The sequence below is a fragment of the Diadema setosum genome, chromosome 14 (assembly GCF_964275005.1).
Source record: "Diadema setosum chromosome 14, eeDiaSeto1, whole genome shotgun sequence".
Classification (NCBI taxonomy): Eukaryota; Metazoa; Echinodermata; class Echinoidea; order Diadematoida; family Diadematidae; genus Diadema; species Diadema setosum.
In genome coordinates this window covers 7080377-7095801 of record NC_092698.1, presented here as the reverse complement: position 1 = coordinate 7095801, position 15425 = coordinate 7080377, and the positions used below count along the sequence as shown (strand labels likewise).

General features: G+C 41.8%; 1 protein-coding gene across 1 annotated transcript in view; it reads right to left on the bottom strand.

The window, feature by feature from the left end:
• LOC140238036 (uncharacterized) overlaps nt 1-14910 on the bottom strand; it is an 89238-nt gene extending 74328 nt beyond the window's left edge. Inside the window, exon 1 of the mRNA XM_072317962.1 lies at nt 14697-14910. The gene's annotated coding sequence lies outside the window, so the exon portion shown is untranslated. The remainder of the gene's footprint in view (nt 1-14696) is intronic.
• Between the last annotated feature and the right edge of the window lie 515 nt (nt 14911-15425).

Genomic DNA, 15425 nt, shown 5'->3' with positions numbered 1-15425 from the left:
AAGGAATTGATTAATCACTCAAAAATGCAATCACAGATTATGAAAGGTCTCATATGCCTAGACAAATTCACTGAGATGTCCTATGTGAGATGCAGCCACCACCCGATTAAACAGCAAAATCATGATAGTAAAATTTCACGCTCACCAAAACTGCCTATTACTTTTCATATGAATTTTCGTTATCAACACTCGTTCGTGGATTTGTTTGTTTGCATGTTTTGTGTGTATTATTCCTCGATCCTGAAAGACGTAATAATTATTCGCATCGAACGTAAACTGTTTACCGTAACTAAGCCTATGGCGCATTCGATCCATTCAACTTGCAGTAACCTCCAAGGCAGTAAGTTAGTAGCACATGGTGCATTCCTTTGAACCACATGTTTCGCATATCGGCACATCCAAACACATTAGCGATCGTCGTTATGGCAAACTTTCCGATTACAGTCAAGGGAGAAGAAATCGTAATACTGTACATGTACTTACGAAAGTGATTATGCTTAAGATCAAATAAAATGAAGAAGTTTGAAAACAACTTGGTAACACTCAATCAAGTTTTTCATTCTCTCACACAAAAGCTCTCTTGAGAAAATGAAAGCATTCCCCCTCCCCTGCTAGATAATGGAAGTTTTCATTACTAGCCCAGCAAGTTTTGGGAGTGTACATGAATGTTTTTAGGATAGAGTCAAAAGGGACCTAAGCTTTCGATTATAGCAGAATCTTCGTCAGAAGCAAAATGGCAAATAGGCAGAAAAAGCAACCACACACATGTAAAGCGACTTCACACAACAAGAACAGTCAGGGCAAAGGGACACGGAACAAAGAAAACAAAAGGAGAGGGTAGGAAGTCATGGGCAAGGAGCCCAACAGGTAAAGGGAGGGGGATTAGAGCAGGAGGATGGACAGACAAAAGGCAGGGGAAGGTTAGTAATGGTCGCCGTGAGGGCCAGGGGGCAACCATTGAAGGAAAAGGATGAATATGGAGGCAACATCAAACAAGATAAGGAACAACAGAGAGATAAAGAAAGGTAAAGAGTGAAATAGCAACAGCAAAGGGGGGGGGGGGGGGGGTGAGCAAACAGCAAGCCCTAGAAAGGATCTGTACAAGTACCAAGAGGATGCAACAAAATGAAAGTGAGAGTCAATCAACAAATGCAATTAACCATATCAAAGTATGGTAATATTAATACAGTAATAATGATGATATTGACAAAACAAATTACAGCTGTAGAATAATAATCATTAAAGCACATAAAAAAAAGGGGGACACAAAGTCCATGGGAGAGAAAATGTATACTTGCAAAGCAAGTATCAATAGACAAAATAAATACATTTCAAAGAGCTGGTTCATATGAAATCACCTTTGATTTATGATTTCACAAACAAGAATTTTCATCGCTTACCTATTTCTTTTATTACTTTCGTAATGTCATGATATTTCATGATGGCATGTGTTCTGTCTTTACATGGCAAGATAGGGTTTGTTTTTTTCCATCCAGCGTCAAAAGAAGAAAGTGATAGAAAGATAATTGAAAGGATAGAATGAAACACCTACTCAGCAGGCTCTTGATATAACGCAAAAGCAATTCATCAGAAATGCAGTACAGTTCTAAATAATTTATCAGTGGAAAAAAGAGCAAAGAAAATGGGATTTCGAGTTCAATAGGAGTAGGAACATCGCAATTTACAGACTTGGACCTGATGCAAACATATTGTCTAGCTTCTGGTTGAGTTTCTTCAGAGACATAAATTTTGGTAGCAGTAAACCAGAGTGAACAAGCAAAAGGATACAATTAAGTGAAAAAATAAAATGCAGGTCTCTAGACCATTCCAGTGCACGATAGAGCGAGCAACACTAAAACAGCCCCCAGGGCCAGGCCATGTCGTCAGTGTCACTCTCGTCTTAGATCATACAGGCCTACATTGTACATACAATTACATCGTTTCGTACTCGTCATCGCCAACGTCATGATGGTCGGTCACACGAAATAAATTGCATCATCATAAGAGCTCTTATATCAACACCACTACATGTAGATAGTAGAATCATTATCATTATCACTATCATTCCAGTCAATCTCATCCAAAGCGAAACCCTCAAAATCCTCAAAATCATCGTGGTTAATTATAATACTCTCACAAAACACATCTGTAAACGATTCAGACATCGCAGACCTAGCTACACATCTTGCACACAAAAATGAAATGGAGGTGGAAAACTACGATGAATACACAAAAACTATCGACAATGGCATTTTACCGTAGCAGAAAATACACAGAGTATCTTGCACCGGAAAAAAAAAATGGATGTGGAAAACTACGATGAGGAAAACTAGGGTGAAAACCCGATGCGTGAAGACGAACGATGAAGACACTTTTACGGTAAAAATACTTACACGGAAACAAACGAGTGGGTACGATATTCTCGCACACACGAAGATAATCGACACATCGTTCAATCGAAAAACTCAACAAACACTCGAACAAAAACTCACCCCAAATTGTGGCAAACAGGGTAATCACTTAATAAAAACGAGAAAAAAACACTCTCAGAAGTATGATTGTACTCTGAAAAGAAAGGGATACAATGATACGGAAGCAAAAGAGAGAAAATGAGAGAAATGGACGGGAAACCTAGAGAACTTCGACGAAAGAAGAGCTAGCGATTCGCGATTAGAGCTAACTTTGTATACACTGTAGCTGTGTGTGTGATCGCGCGTACAAAGGGTTGAAAGCGTTGAAAGCGTTGAAAGCATTGAAAGCGTTGAAAGCGTCCACAGCTTCGGAAAAGCGTTCGGGGATTTCGTTGAATTCGTTGAATTCGTCCAAAATCCGTCCATGAAGTCTGGACGCAAAAAGCGTTGAAAACGTCCCAGGCGAAATCAACAACGCTAAAAGCGTTGGGACGAAATTTGGACGCACTTTCGTCGGGCGTTTTCTATTGCGCGTACTGTACATATTACTCATAAAAGGGTTATTTAAATGGGTTTGATCATGTACAAGTCATACTTTCATTGACAGAGGAACTTTGAGCAGCATGATATTACATACTGCTCAGTATCAGCATGGACGTAATTTAATATGGACTATTCACGGCAGTCTTTCTTTGATGTAATGATCGTCACCGACACATGATTATGTGCATCTTAATGAGTACATTCAGACAATAATGATTGTGTAATCATGTATCGTCACTAACAAAAGAATCATTTCCCTCATTTCAGTCTTGTTTCGCTGATGTGCCTTTTTCAGACGGAAATGTCTTTGAATAAATACAGATGATGAGGGGCGGCAAAACCTGAGATCATAACAACTTTTGTGTCAAAAGATGGGCAATTGCTGATTTGCACGTTTTCGCACACGCATAAGACCTTGCCTAATGGGCAATGGTTCTCTACCATTACCATCCCTTTTTGCTCTGGAATAAGCTGCGGAAAAGTGAAATATTGAGATCACAAATGACAATCATTCTGCCAAAATGTTAGCTTTGTTTTAAAAACTGCCTGCTTCTCCCAAGCAAAACTGTTTGAGGCATGATTTCCTAACATACACCACAACTGCACATTTACTTTACTTGATTTTTATGAGTTATTTTCTTCTGCGCATATAGTTTTAGATTTCTCGAATCTCCGTCTTGTTCTTCTCCCAGCTTGCTGGCGGTGATGATCATGGGATCAAAGCAGTGAAGCATGCTAAAAATGTCTTTGTGAGGCTTTTGAGATGTACAGGTGCATGAATTAATTAACAATACGATGAATGTCCTTGTATAGGTCCATGGTATCAGCCACACACATGCACATATTGTACATGTATGTACAGTAAGGCAGGGCTGCCAACTCTCACGCATTGAGCGTGAGACTCACGCAATTCAACCAATTTTGACTGTCTCACTCTGATAAACGAAATCTCACGCTAAACCCCCAAAATGGAATGTACATGACTACAAAAATAAATATATCTCTAAATTCTCAGATATTCCGAATATCGATATGCCCAAGCCCAAAATTTCGAGATTTTCCCGCTCGGGTGTAAAGCTTAACTAATAATAATCGTTTTCGGTTCGCGCGCAAAGACGAGCTATTGGATTACGATTAGTTTCTACCTATACCAAGTGAGCGTAGCTTGTACTTTTGGCAAATTACAGAACATGGCTATGACGTGTGCTTTACATCGCTTTACATAAACTGACTGTGTACGTAGAACGTACGTACGGCCGCACAGCAGGTCGCCAGGCGCTAGCCAGGAGGTTGCTCCGCTCCCTCGCAGTGTCTCACGCCAAACTCTCACTCAAGGTTGGCAGCCTTGCAGTAAGGTACAGACATTATCAGACTTATTATGTGCGCGGTGAATGTGATTGCTGGGTGCATGCAGGTGCCAGCCATATAAATCGCTTGATACATCCCTTGCATCATTTCGAGTGATGTACTGTTCTAGAACATCAACCCAGTAAAAGATTACACAAGTGTTGTTCTTTCATGGAGGGGGTAGGAATTTTTAAGATGAAAATGGTTGTGACTTTATTATGCTTATGAGTGGTGTATCTATCACATAAAGCAAAAACAATGCCTTGATTGGCACTACCATTTAACACACACATTGCACAGCTTTGATCACTACAGCTTCATAGCATTAAACATTTCACGCTCAGCATATTGGTAAATCACAGTGCATTGCACTGATGATACATTTCCCTACTTGAGCAGAGATGGAGATCTCTCCTCTCCCTTGTGCTTTTCCTCTGTGTCAATCCAGGTGGAGAAACTGGTTCTCAGACTGAAAGGGCAAAGCAAAACAAAGTGCCATTGAAACCACTTTTCAAGACCAGTCTCCTGGTTGTGATGGGATATAAGATGTGGCAGAAGACACGAGAGAGTGGCCCTCAACAAGCAGTGTAAGTCCTTTCGGAGGTGTGCAAGCATGCAGGAAATCTCTGTCTTGCTGTCTTGTGATATGCATACTAGGTTATGCATGGTAGCTTCAGGTTACACATGTAATTGTCTGAAGTACTAAACTTCAATACCATCTACTTCAAGCAAATATAGATATGACAAAAATAGCAAGGTATAGCACTGCGTATTTTATGCTGAAGTTTCATGCTGACATCACATTTTACTCTGATTTCTGCAGTTTCTCTGATTTAATGAAAATCATTTTATGACAGATATACAATATCAATCCTGAAATTACCTGAGCCCTGCAGTTTGATTGTTTCGCCAGTTCTGTAGACTACCAATATGGCATCAGGCTACAATGTACACCATATGGTGCATAAAATATTACTAGCACCAAAACAGCATAGATTCATACATGACCAGAGCATTATTTGACCACACTGATGTCTTTTACATCGCTTGGGGTACACCTTAACTATAGTTCACACACACTTCTCTTTTTTCTCTCTCTCTCAAAGCTGAACACATAATGCACACATGCATTTGTGCAGTGCCCATAGAGGCAGCTTGACAGGATGGGTATCCTGTGATACTACATCATAAAAGAGTCCTTATTCATCCTTCCCTTCGAAACAGAAGAGTAATATTACTCCTTTCTTACTGCAAATTTGTATCCCATTAACATTTTATGTGTAAGAAATCACTAAGTGAGATGAATCAAACTAGAAGTAGGTCAGCAATAGAGCTAACTACACACAGCCCCGTGGCTGTGCACAAGTGTCATGACGGGGCTATACCACTTTGGATCCAAATCACAAAGCGACGCATGTTGATCGCATTGCTTTTGGATTCATGACATCATGTTTGTCAACTCAGACTCATTAAGGACAATCTTCATTAGACTTCATCTCGATGTTATCGATATTGACATCACACAATTCACAACTTACCAAAAAACAAAGATTTAATGCGCACTAAATCAGACTTCTTTGCACGGCCATATTTGAATAACCAGGAGCATGATCAGTGCTGCACTTTCAAAGGTCACGCTGTCGACTGTGCTACGGTACACTCAAGCAGCGCACGCCAAAGAGCTCTATGTGGCGCATGCACAGAATGTGGTTACGCATTCGCACACAACTTGCATCATTTAAATCTGGTATTCTGAATTATGCAACGATGGACTCCGACAGTCAGGGATTGCGCTAAAAATTCCCTGGTTTTGTTTTGTTTTTTTGCTCTGTGGACTTATCGCAAGAGCTTGCTATGGACCTACGACGGTATGTACCATTCTGTAGTATAAACATACGCTTAACGTGAGTATAATGTACAATTTGTGGTAGAACATACAAATTTTCATTAGTTTTGTAGTTGTGTTGTGGTTTCGCGGTGATGGTGAGGCTGCCATGGTCTGACACTGTGCAAAGCATTTTTAGCAGGGAAGGATAGTCCATTTTTAGACAATGATGGGGCAGACAGCTGGAAACCAATAGAAATTTAGGTAAGACTATAGGAAACAATCTGGTGCTGCCTTTGTACGGCTACGCGCTGTTGCACTGTCCATTTCTTAGTACATCGCGTCACAACAACAGCTAACTAGCTGGCCACATATCCAGCTCACATATTAACAGACCACTGTAGGCGTATTACATGCATTATGTGCGTACGGAGTTTGCAGATGGCACGCATGTTTACTAGTGTATAGTGAACAGTTATAGCGGCTGAGCGCGCAGCTGTCTCTTACATACGCGTACGTGCTGCCCTCCTGCTTTCCCCAAGCATTATGAGTGACCTGTGTGAATCTTGTCGAAAAGAATGAAGCAAGGAAGGGTAAATTACAAAATGCCGGCAGCCAATTAATCTTAAAGCCCAAAGAAAGTTGTGGTACGCCTGCAAAAGTTGTCAAATTTTGCTCCAAAATGTGAACGTATGCCTAGGAAATGTGCGGAATAACGCTGTAATAACAAGATATTCGATGGGTAACGACGAAAATGGGAAATATTAACCAAAAACGTTCAGTCTCAGAACTTACCCGAACGGGGTCAGGCTAGACTCGGACTCGGGGATAACTCGGCCTCGCTTTGCTTGACGGCGGGATGAGTTGTATTGGTTGTCCCTCTGGATTGTACAGCGTTGTACTATGCATATGGGAGCGGCCTGTATAAACTACATTGTAGCGTTCTGGCTACTCGCAGTAATGGTCCGAGTTGTTACAATGCGCGCATCAAAAACCTCTTTGGCGCGCATGCAAAATTAGTGTGCGCCTCTCAAGCACCTCTAAAAACAATCAAAGACGCTTGATAAACAACATCAAAAACTTCAAAGACCGCGCGTCTCAGCAACTGAGGTGATGTGCGTATACTGTATAGCAATTGTCGTTGCTATATAGGCTTGAGGACCGCGCGCTGTCCATTTGTTTTATACAGGATTAGCACGCACTTTCCTGTCTGCTCATCAAGGCCTCGTTTGGTACCCGTAGTATAGAGTACTGATGAACATGGCGATCACGAACTGTGTGTAAATTGTCTGAAATAGGGTTGAGTTTTCCCTGAGACCGAGTTAGTCTGGAGCCTTCTGGAATAAAAGTCGGTCTACCGACTTTTATTATTTTTCTCAAAATACTCCAAAACGACTCATCATTCCGGCAAACCGCGTCAGCCAGGTAAGTTTCTTTGTAGACTCTTTCGATATATTGCAAGCAAATATGAAATGGTGCCAGACGGGTTCTCAGGCCCTTACCAGAACTTAGTTTTCACTTTAAATTCATTGGGAGGGATATAAAACAAAAACACCAGGCCACTGTTCAAGGCACCGGTCGAAACTATGGCTAGAGTAGTGCATCTATGTTTAGAACATTTAACGGTTTTTGCGCTATATAATTCCAATATAGATGACGTCTACATGTTTTATAACATTTTGTGCCAAGATATGTTTAACACAAGGCTGCACACTGGCACTGGTCTGACGGTCCCTGACCAGTAAAAATCATTATCAGACCAGTAACTTTTTTCAGGAATGGACCAGTAAAACATGGAAAAACTGGGTAACTACTGGTCCGTCGGACCAGTCGAAAAAAATTGGTTAGTGTGCAGCCCTGTTTAACATGTGAAAATTGTATAAGAAATTTCGCAAAAATAATTGTGTTTTACATTACTTTCTTTGGTGCCATATTTGGTACAGCATACATTTGTGTGCATCAACATTATGACCCATAAGAATCGTGTAGCTGTACCAATCATAGCAAAGCACTGTCCGGAGGCAAGGCTGACAGTATTATGTAAATCTTTCTGTGAGCTCGCTAATCACTTGTAATCTGGCTGCTGTTGACTGAACATCACGACCACTTTCACTTGCACAAAAAATAACTAGACCCTATTCACCATTCAGTGTGCAACAACCAGTAAACAGCAGTCCAAAAAGAAGACCGCATCTTGTCTCGCCTGCTAATTTTCAGCTTGAAATCTAGGTTGGCTTAAAGGTGCATGGTCCCGGTGTTTTAGTCAAATGCATACGCGGTCGGACGGCGCAAGTTTCCTATAGAGACCTACGCTATCGACTCCTCTTTAGCGCTTACGCTTTGGCCCACTTCCCCGAGTCTGAAGAAGTCCGATTCACTGTAGTCAGTGGTCGGATCACAGTTCGGCTCATGATTTGGCTGAGGGGGATGACAGCTTTAGATGACAGCTTTATGACATTTGTGATGTCATAATAACAAGCACATATGCACGCACCCTGGCATTACTACAGAGTGCGCGATGTGCAGAGAAGACAACGAAGGCAACGTTACTTAGCAACAGCTACGCACTTTAGTCTAGATGACAGCTCAACTTCGGTAGTCTTCGTATCAATGCTAACGGTAATCGGCAGTATCATCAACAGCGCCCTCTACATTACCGGGATTATGTCCCTTTAATTTAATTGAATTGAAATGAATTTATTTTCAATGAAGATCAAAAGCTTTTAGTGAGGCTTTACAGTTTACTGGTCTTTGCTGCCTGTTTACTGTGATTATTAGAGCTAACAGGCTGCATCTTTCAAACATGATATACACCAAGATTATGAATTATTCATGAACTTCAGCCTCCTGCCCTACGCATGCGAATAGTAGTGCAAATAACACTTGCAGCAAGTCTCAGGAGGATGCAGAGGGGCAAATAAGTTCAGTATACTTTATGCCCAACATCAAGGTAAAATTCAGTGTGTCAAAGAATACTAGGCTGTACCAATGAATGGCGCTGTACCAATCACAGGCTTGTTTCTCTATGTGCATTCATTGACTTCAATAGCACTATTTTCTGAGGGGCGCAGCCATAGTGCTATTGAAGTCACCCCGTGCACATATTATGTAGTTTCAACCAGAGCCTCTCAGGGCCTTGTTTTACCAAAAGATAAAGTTGATTTTAAATTTCCTTACCACACAGGCTGCCATAGACTCACAGTTGAAATCAACTATATAATCAATTTTAACTCTTCATAAAACAGGGCCCAGGCCTGGTATATTTGTATACCCACGTACTAACCAGACACTATCTCAGTAACAGCTGGAAAACAAATAGTGAATGGTCACGAGTGTGATGGTGCAAGATTTTGCGAGAGGTGAGATAGAGGCACTCTATTCAACGAGGCGAAGCCGAGTTGAATAGTACGCCTCATCTTTCACCGAGGGCAAAATCTTGTTCCACTGCATGAGTATAGACCATACACGATTTGTTTTATACAACACCTCGAACGTCAGCAGATGGGGTCCACGATCCACACAGATTCTTTAATTTGTTATTCAGCACAGAAATGGCAACCATTTTCTGAGGAAGACGAATGAGTAGCCGCACAGTCGCAGTCACTGTGAATACAACTAACATACAACAAGTGTACATACACGCTGACGCGCAGCCGATCGGTTGAAGTTGTTTACAAAAATGAGTGACAACAAAATTTTAATTGTTGAGTGCACGCTGCAAAGGTTTGCTTATTGTGACATCAGAGCCGTGCAATTGAACAAAAACTTTGTCTCTGAGTCAATCGTGAGTTGAACACGACAGGAGTCAATAGAAATGGCAATGGGTGACGTCAGCCATGCGGCATCCATTTTTGCTCAAACAAAATTGCACGGCTAACAGCCACAGAGTGCGATGGAACTTTTAACTAAATCACATGTCATGTGGTGGGCAATTGACCAATCAGATAGCTACATTGGCAATTGTGCACTTTATGGCCCTATATTATCGGTGCGAGATTTTACCCTAATCGAGCAGTGCATGTGAATTCGAGTACCTATCAGGCACCGCGGGTCGACAGCGGGTCTTCCGGCACTATACACATGTACTGTGTATGTGTGTGTGAGATTTCACGTTGGGATGCAGTGTGTGTGAATGTGTCAACCTGCATTGAATGTGCGTGACGAAAGCTCTTACGGTAGGCCACATGGTTAGCGGTTGCTCTAACGCCCTTCCCTGTGCGGTGTGATCGAGTGCCAGCAGCCCCAGACACACAGGGTGCTGTGCATTGACACACAACGGACCGCAATGGGTGATAAACTTCCGTGCTTCAATCATGATTTTAAATAAATGAATTTTGCATTATATCTTAAGCAGGGAATCACAAATTAACCTGTTGCAGAGAACATAAATCCGCTCGCGGCTTGGCGAAATTATTCTGCGAAATGATGATTAAAAAAACCCCCAAATCTTATCGCGATTCGTCAGTCTGTTAACTAAGTGTTTATTTCGTCTACACAGTTACCGTTTAACGAGCCCGACCAGACGCTGTGCGAAGTGTGTATGGCTACCGATTTACAGGCAGCCACTACATGGACACACACACACACACAGGCCTCACCTGCGTGGTTGGTTGCTTGATTTATGATGGGTTCGGATCGGGATGGATGAAGAGTCATGAAAATATTCACATAACTGTTGTGGCGAGCTGGCGCAAGCTAGAATGTTAAAAAATGGAATCTATTGTCAGAGATGCCAAGTTCAAAAAACTTTTATGAGTGAGATTTTTATGACTCGGCGTCTCGGCGCTCGCGCGCATGCGCACGCGAACGAGGAGGGTGTCCCCCTCCCGTGGTAGGGAGCTTTTTTAAATCATTAGCTCTTAATGATGCGATCTGGTGCATACTTAAGTGACTATTTTTTACTAATTTTGAAAGGCAAAAGGGAAATATACCTTCAATTGCAACTATCACTCTAATCCTTTGAGCTATGCTCCTTATTTTTGGCCCAAATTGCAGACTTCACCAGATGCGTGAGAAAAATGGGTGCCATGCGTGAGATCGTGAGACAGACCCTAAATGCTTGAGTCTCACGCAGAATGCATGAGACTTGGTAGCTCTGTATTGTATCACAGACTACTGTCAACTTTCTCACACTTTGCGCAATGAGCATGGCAATTTTCTGCGATGCAACATTGTATGGTTGGACCTACTACACATCGACCGCCTAATCTTTATTTGCTTGATAAGAATATTTAACACTGAAATTCACATAAAAACTTGACCGATGTGATTGAGAAAATCCAGCACTATCAAATGCCGTCGTTCCCTTTTCGATTCAAAGTTTCAGTGCAAAAATATCGCCGTCGAACTTGCGTGGCCTCGTTTCAGCTCCCCGCGGTAACGCTCCTTATTTGAGATCGACCGCTGTTTTTGCATTGACAATGCACGTAAACCGAGTTGCATTGAACACCGTGTTGTACGAAGCTTTTTAGAAACTTCCATAGACATTACATTACGATTCAGTTAAAATATTCATTCAAAATATTGCCCTTGATTAAAACCATTAATGAACAGTGAAGTTTCGCGTTTCCCACACATCCTCATCAACAGTCAAAGCCAATCCATTTTTATGTGCTCTGCGTGCTGTGAAGTGTGTATTATGCGTTCTGTGCGCCAATACTATGCGGTCAGTTTAAATAAGGGCGGTCAATATGTAGTAGTAGGGTTTATATAAAAATTAAAATGTAAAGCTCGACAATCCTGCAGCGGAGAGCAAAGGCACGCGAAATCGCAGTGTTACGATGTGTCAGCTAGCTCTGCAGAAGCGCAGTGTGTGAGGCGGGCTTTTAGTGACCTTATCACTTGTCAAACGGCGTTCATCACATTGTGGTTCATCACATTGGCACACGGCGAATGAGGTACAGTGTAGGCCTACCGATAGGCCATAGAACTGTCTAATTACCTGGGACGCAACATAACGATGTCGGAATCTCGGAGCTCGGGTATTTGTTCCATGTTCATCGTGTCACTGCCGGCAACCAGGGACAGCCTGGTGGTAGTGTCGCTGCCCGGAAAGCAGTAGATGACAGGTTCGAGTCCCACTGGTTCCTTTTTTCCGACATGTTTGTTAATTTACAGATCAGCAGTTGCGATCTTAACAAATTTTCATTTGTAGAGGGAGACAAACTGAAGAAACTCAAACCTGAGCCTTCACCCCTCTGAATAATATCTTTCTTTCAATGCTAATTATGTTTCTAATGTTAGAATTTAAGCAGTGAGAGGATCGACTTTTCAAGAAGAGCAAGGCCAAACAAACCGGGATCGGAACAACATGAATGATGAATACGGACTTACAAACACAACCCACATTGTGCTGTATGATTGAGGGTACCACCTATGGTCACCCTAAGGATCTGTAGCTTGTTTATTCCAAAAGTATAAAACAAATTCGCCTAATTCTTATCTCAAATATGCCATAAATAAACTTACTGCAGTTTTGAATGTCGTGACCGTCTCGTTGATTCTGAATCTCCGTTTTAAAATAGCGCAATTTAGCGCGTGCATTCCATTTTCTTCGTGCAGCTTAAAAAGGGTACCTTACGATCAGCACCCCCTCCCTCCATAGGTATACGTGAATTTCACAGCCATACATGCGTCATTACTGAGCGGATGTGTAATTAAAACGTGTTTAGTATGGTTTGTTAGTTTGTTTGTGAGTTTGATTTTTGTTTCTTCGTTTTTGTTTTCATAGCAAATGGCACGTAATTCCACGCGTACATTTCGTTCTATACGCAAACAGCCATGATACGCAGGGTGACGATGTCAAGGTACCCTGCCGATAGGTGGTATGGTAGGGGTCCAACCCATCGACCGGGTCCATAACAACCAACCGCGCATTATAATGGCATTGCGCGTACAGAAAGAAAATGTACGCATAGGACTACGCGCAACGGTGTTCGATTCTTCACTGGATTACGCTACCGAGTAAAATGTGGCGAAAACAACTAAGTATTCCCTCTAAATTACCGAAATTTAGCAAAATCAAATAAGGTTTATCGTGTAACTACATATAACTAGGCCTACCTTTGCTGACTCGTTGTTAGATGTAGAGTATCCTTCCGTAATAAATTTGATGATTTTGACCGCAAAATTGTCACCGCCGCTTGTACGATCGTGCACACACGTTACACATACACATGACATAAACATCCATAAACATTTTGTCGCCCGCTACGACCGTACGAGTTGATGCAGGAACGAGAAATGAATGTGAAAAAACAAACCGACTCATCTAATTTATTTCAATTACGATGAAAAGTTTCCTAATGAAAATCAAGTCAAATTCATCAAACAGTCCTTCAAAAGTAATATCGAAGGATTCAAAATATATTCAAATATTATTGGGGGAAAAAATTACGACTAGAAAAAAACAGCAGCTTGTCGAAAAAACGCGTTAAAGTACGCTTTATACGTATTGTCAATAGAGGGCGGGGTGGTCGGTCGATATGAGCCCGGCAACTGAGTGCGGAAAAAATGACACCCCACGCGTTCGAAGCCGCCATCTACTAGAGCGCGTACCTCAGATCGCATTTTCAGTGCGCGCTTGTGAATCCGGAGTATTTTCTCCACACGTGAGTAAAATTTCAGGCAAATTGTGAGATTTTTCACGTTTCTATTGATAGAAAAACGTTAGGTGTCCGATATTATGAACACCCAACCATACCCTTGCCTAACTATACACAGCCCAGTCGCTGTACATGGTACGTCGCGACAGGGCTGTACGCGCGCGACCACCAACCACTAGGAGAGCGACGTAATCGTATTACGATAGCTTTGAATTTTGATACTTAACATCATTTTTGTTACCTCAAACTCAACGAGTATACTTTTCAATATTTACTCTACATCTGATGCTATCAGTATTCAAATGTACGCAATGAAACTTACCGAAATTGATCATCATATCCAGCATGTCCACACGGTACACAATCTTTCACGCCAGGCCTAACTATACACAGCCCAGTCGCTGTACATGGTACGTCGCGACGTACCGACGGTCAGGAATTGCGCCAGAAAGTGTCATTTATTTGTTCCACGGACTTATCGCAAGTGGTCTCCATGGACCCAGTGTGGCGAACTATTCTTCTGTAATAGAAACATGCATTTAACGTGAGTAAAGTATTCTGTTTAAAGGAGAAAAGTATACATTTTCCTAAGTTTTGTAGTTGTGTTGAGGTTCCTCACTTTGAGGCTGCATGCCGCGCTCGTCAGACGCTGTTTTCGCATAGCGTAACAGCGTCTGGTCGGGCTAACCCTTGCCATACAGACATTGACAGACCGAACTTTTAAGTCTAGGCCCTAACGTTAAATCTCTTATATCACTAGATAAATAGGGTTCTCAATGATCAAGTGGAATCTTGTGTGATGTCGTAACTTGTGGAGCATGGAGTTAATCACATTTCCTCAAGGCGGCAATACAATGGCACAATGCCGTCGGCGTCGGGTTCAAACAGTTCATAACTAACTTCATGTAACAAAGTTAGGCCACTAACGTTGAGTTTAATAGGCAAAGCCAAAGGGATTCTACTCACTGGCACACTGCTACACACTGTCACTGTGTCGTCGCAGGTCGCCTTTCAAATTACTGCAGATTATTGATGACTGTAACTGGTGGTTGGTTGTACGAAGACGACCAAGACAGATGTAAATCGTGATATATCAAGATGTAGATGCATACATAATCTTCAGTCTTCAGAAGTTCAGTTCATGTCCGTAGTCTAGTGCTAGTTGTATAGCTGTACGACGTCGCCGTACCCATGTTGATTGTGTGCGTAGACCGTATGTATAGTAAGGGTACTAGGTATCGCGCAGGGACCTAATGATCGCGCATAGCGTAACTGCGTATAGCAAGCGATATTTACGCGTAGGACTAAGCGCAAAATTTGCCGATACGCCCATGGAATAAACATACCTGACTTACCGCTCATCATGAGAAGGAAGCAGGTAAGAAATTTTGATTTCCAACAAATTTTCCACTAAATTTCCAATTTTTTACCTTGTACAAACCTACCTTCCCATAAAATCTGTTCTAAGGATGTTGTAGCCTAGACGTGTCGTCTCGCTTGTCTCGTTCGTAGTCGATAGAATTCGTAATTTGTTCGATCGATCGTTTACCACGTGACGTCATCATACACAAGAACAATGTATGCTGCCAGCTACGCTGAAATACTGTTAATAAATGTTGTTTTAAGCCAAATTTTAACACAACGATTATAATATTACAAAGGAATAAATATTTCAGTCTATCGAAGTTGAAGTGT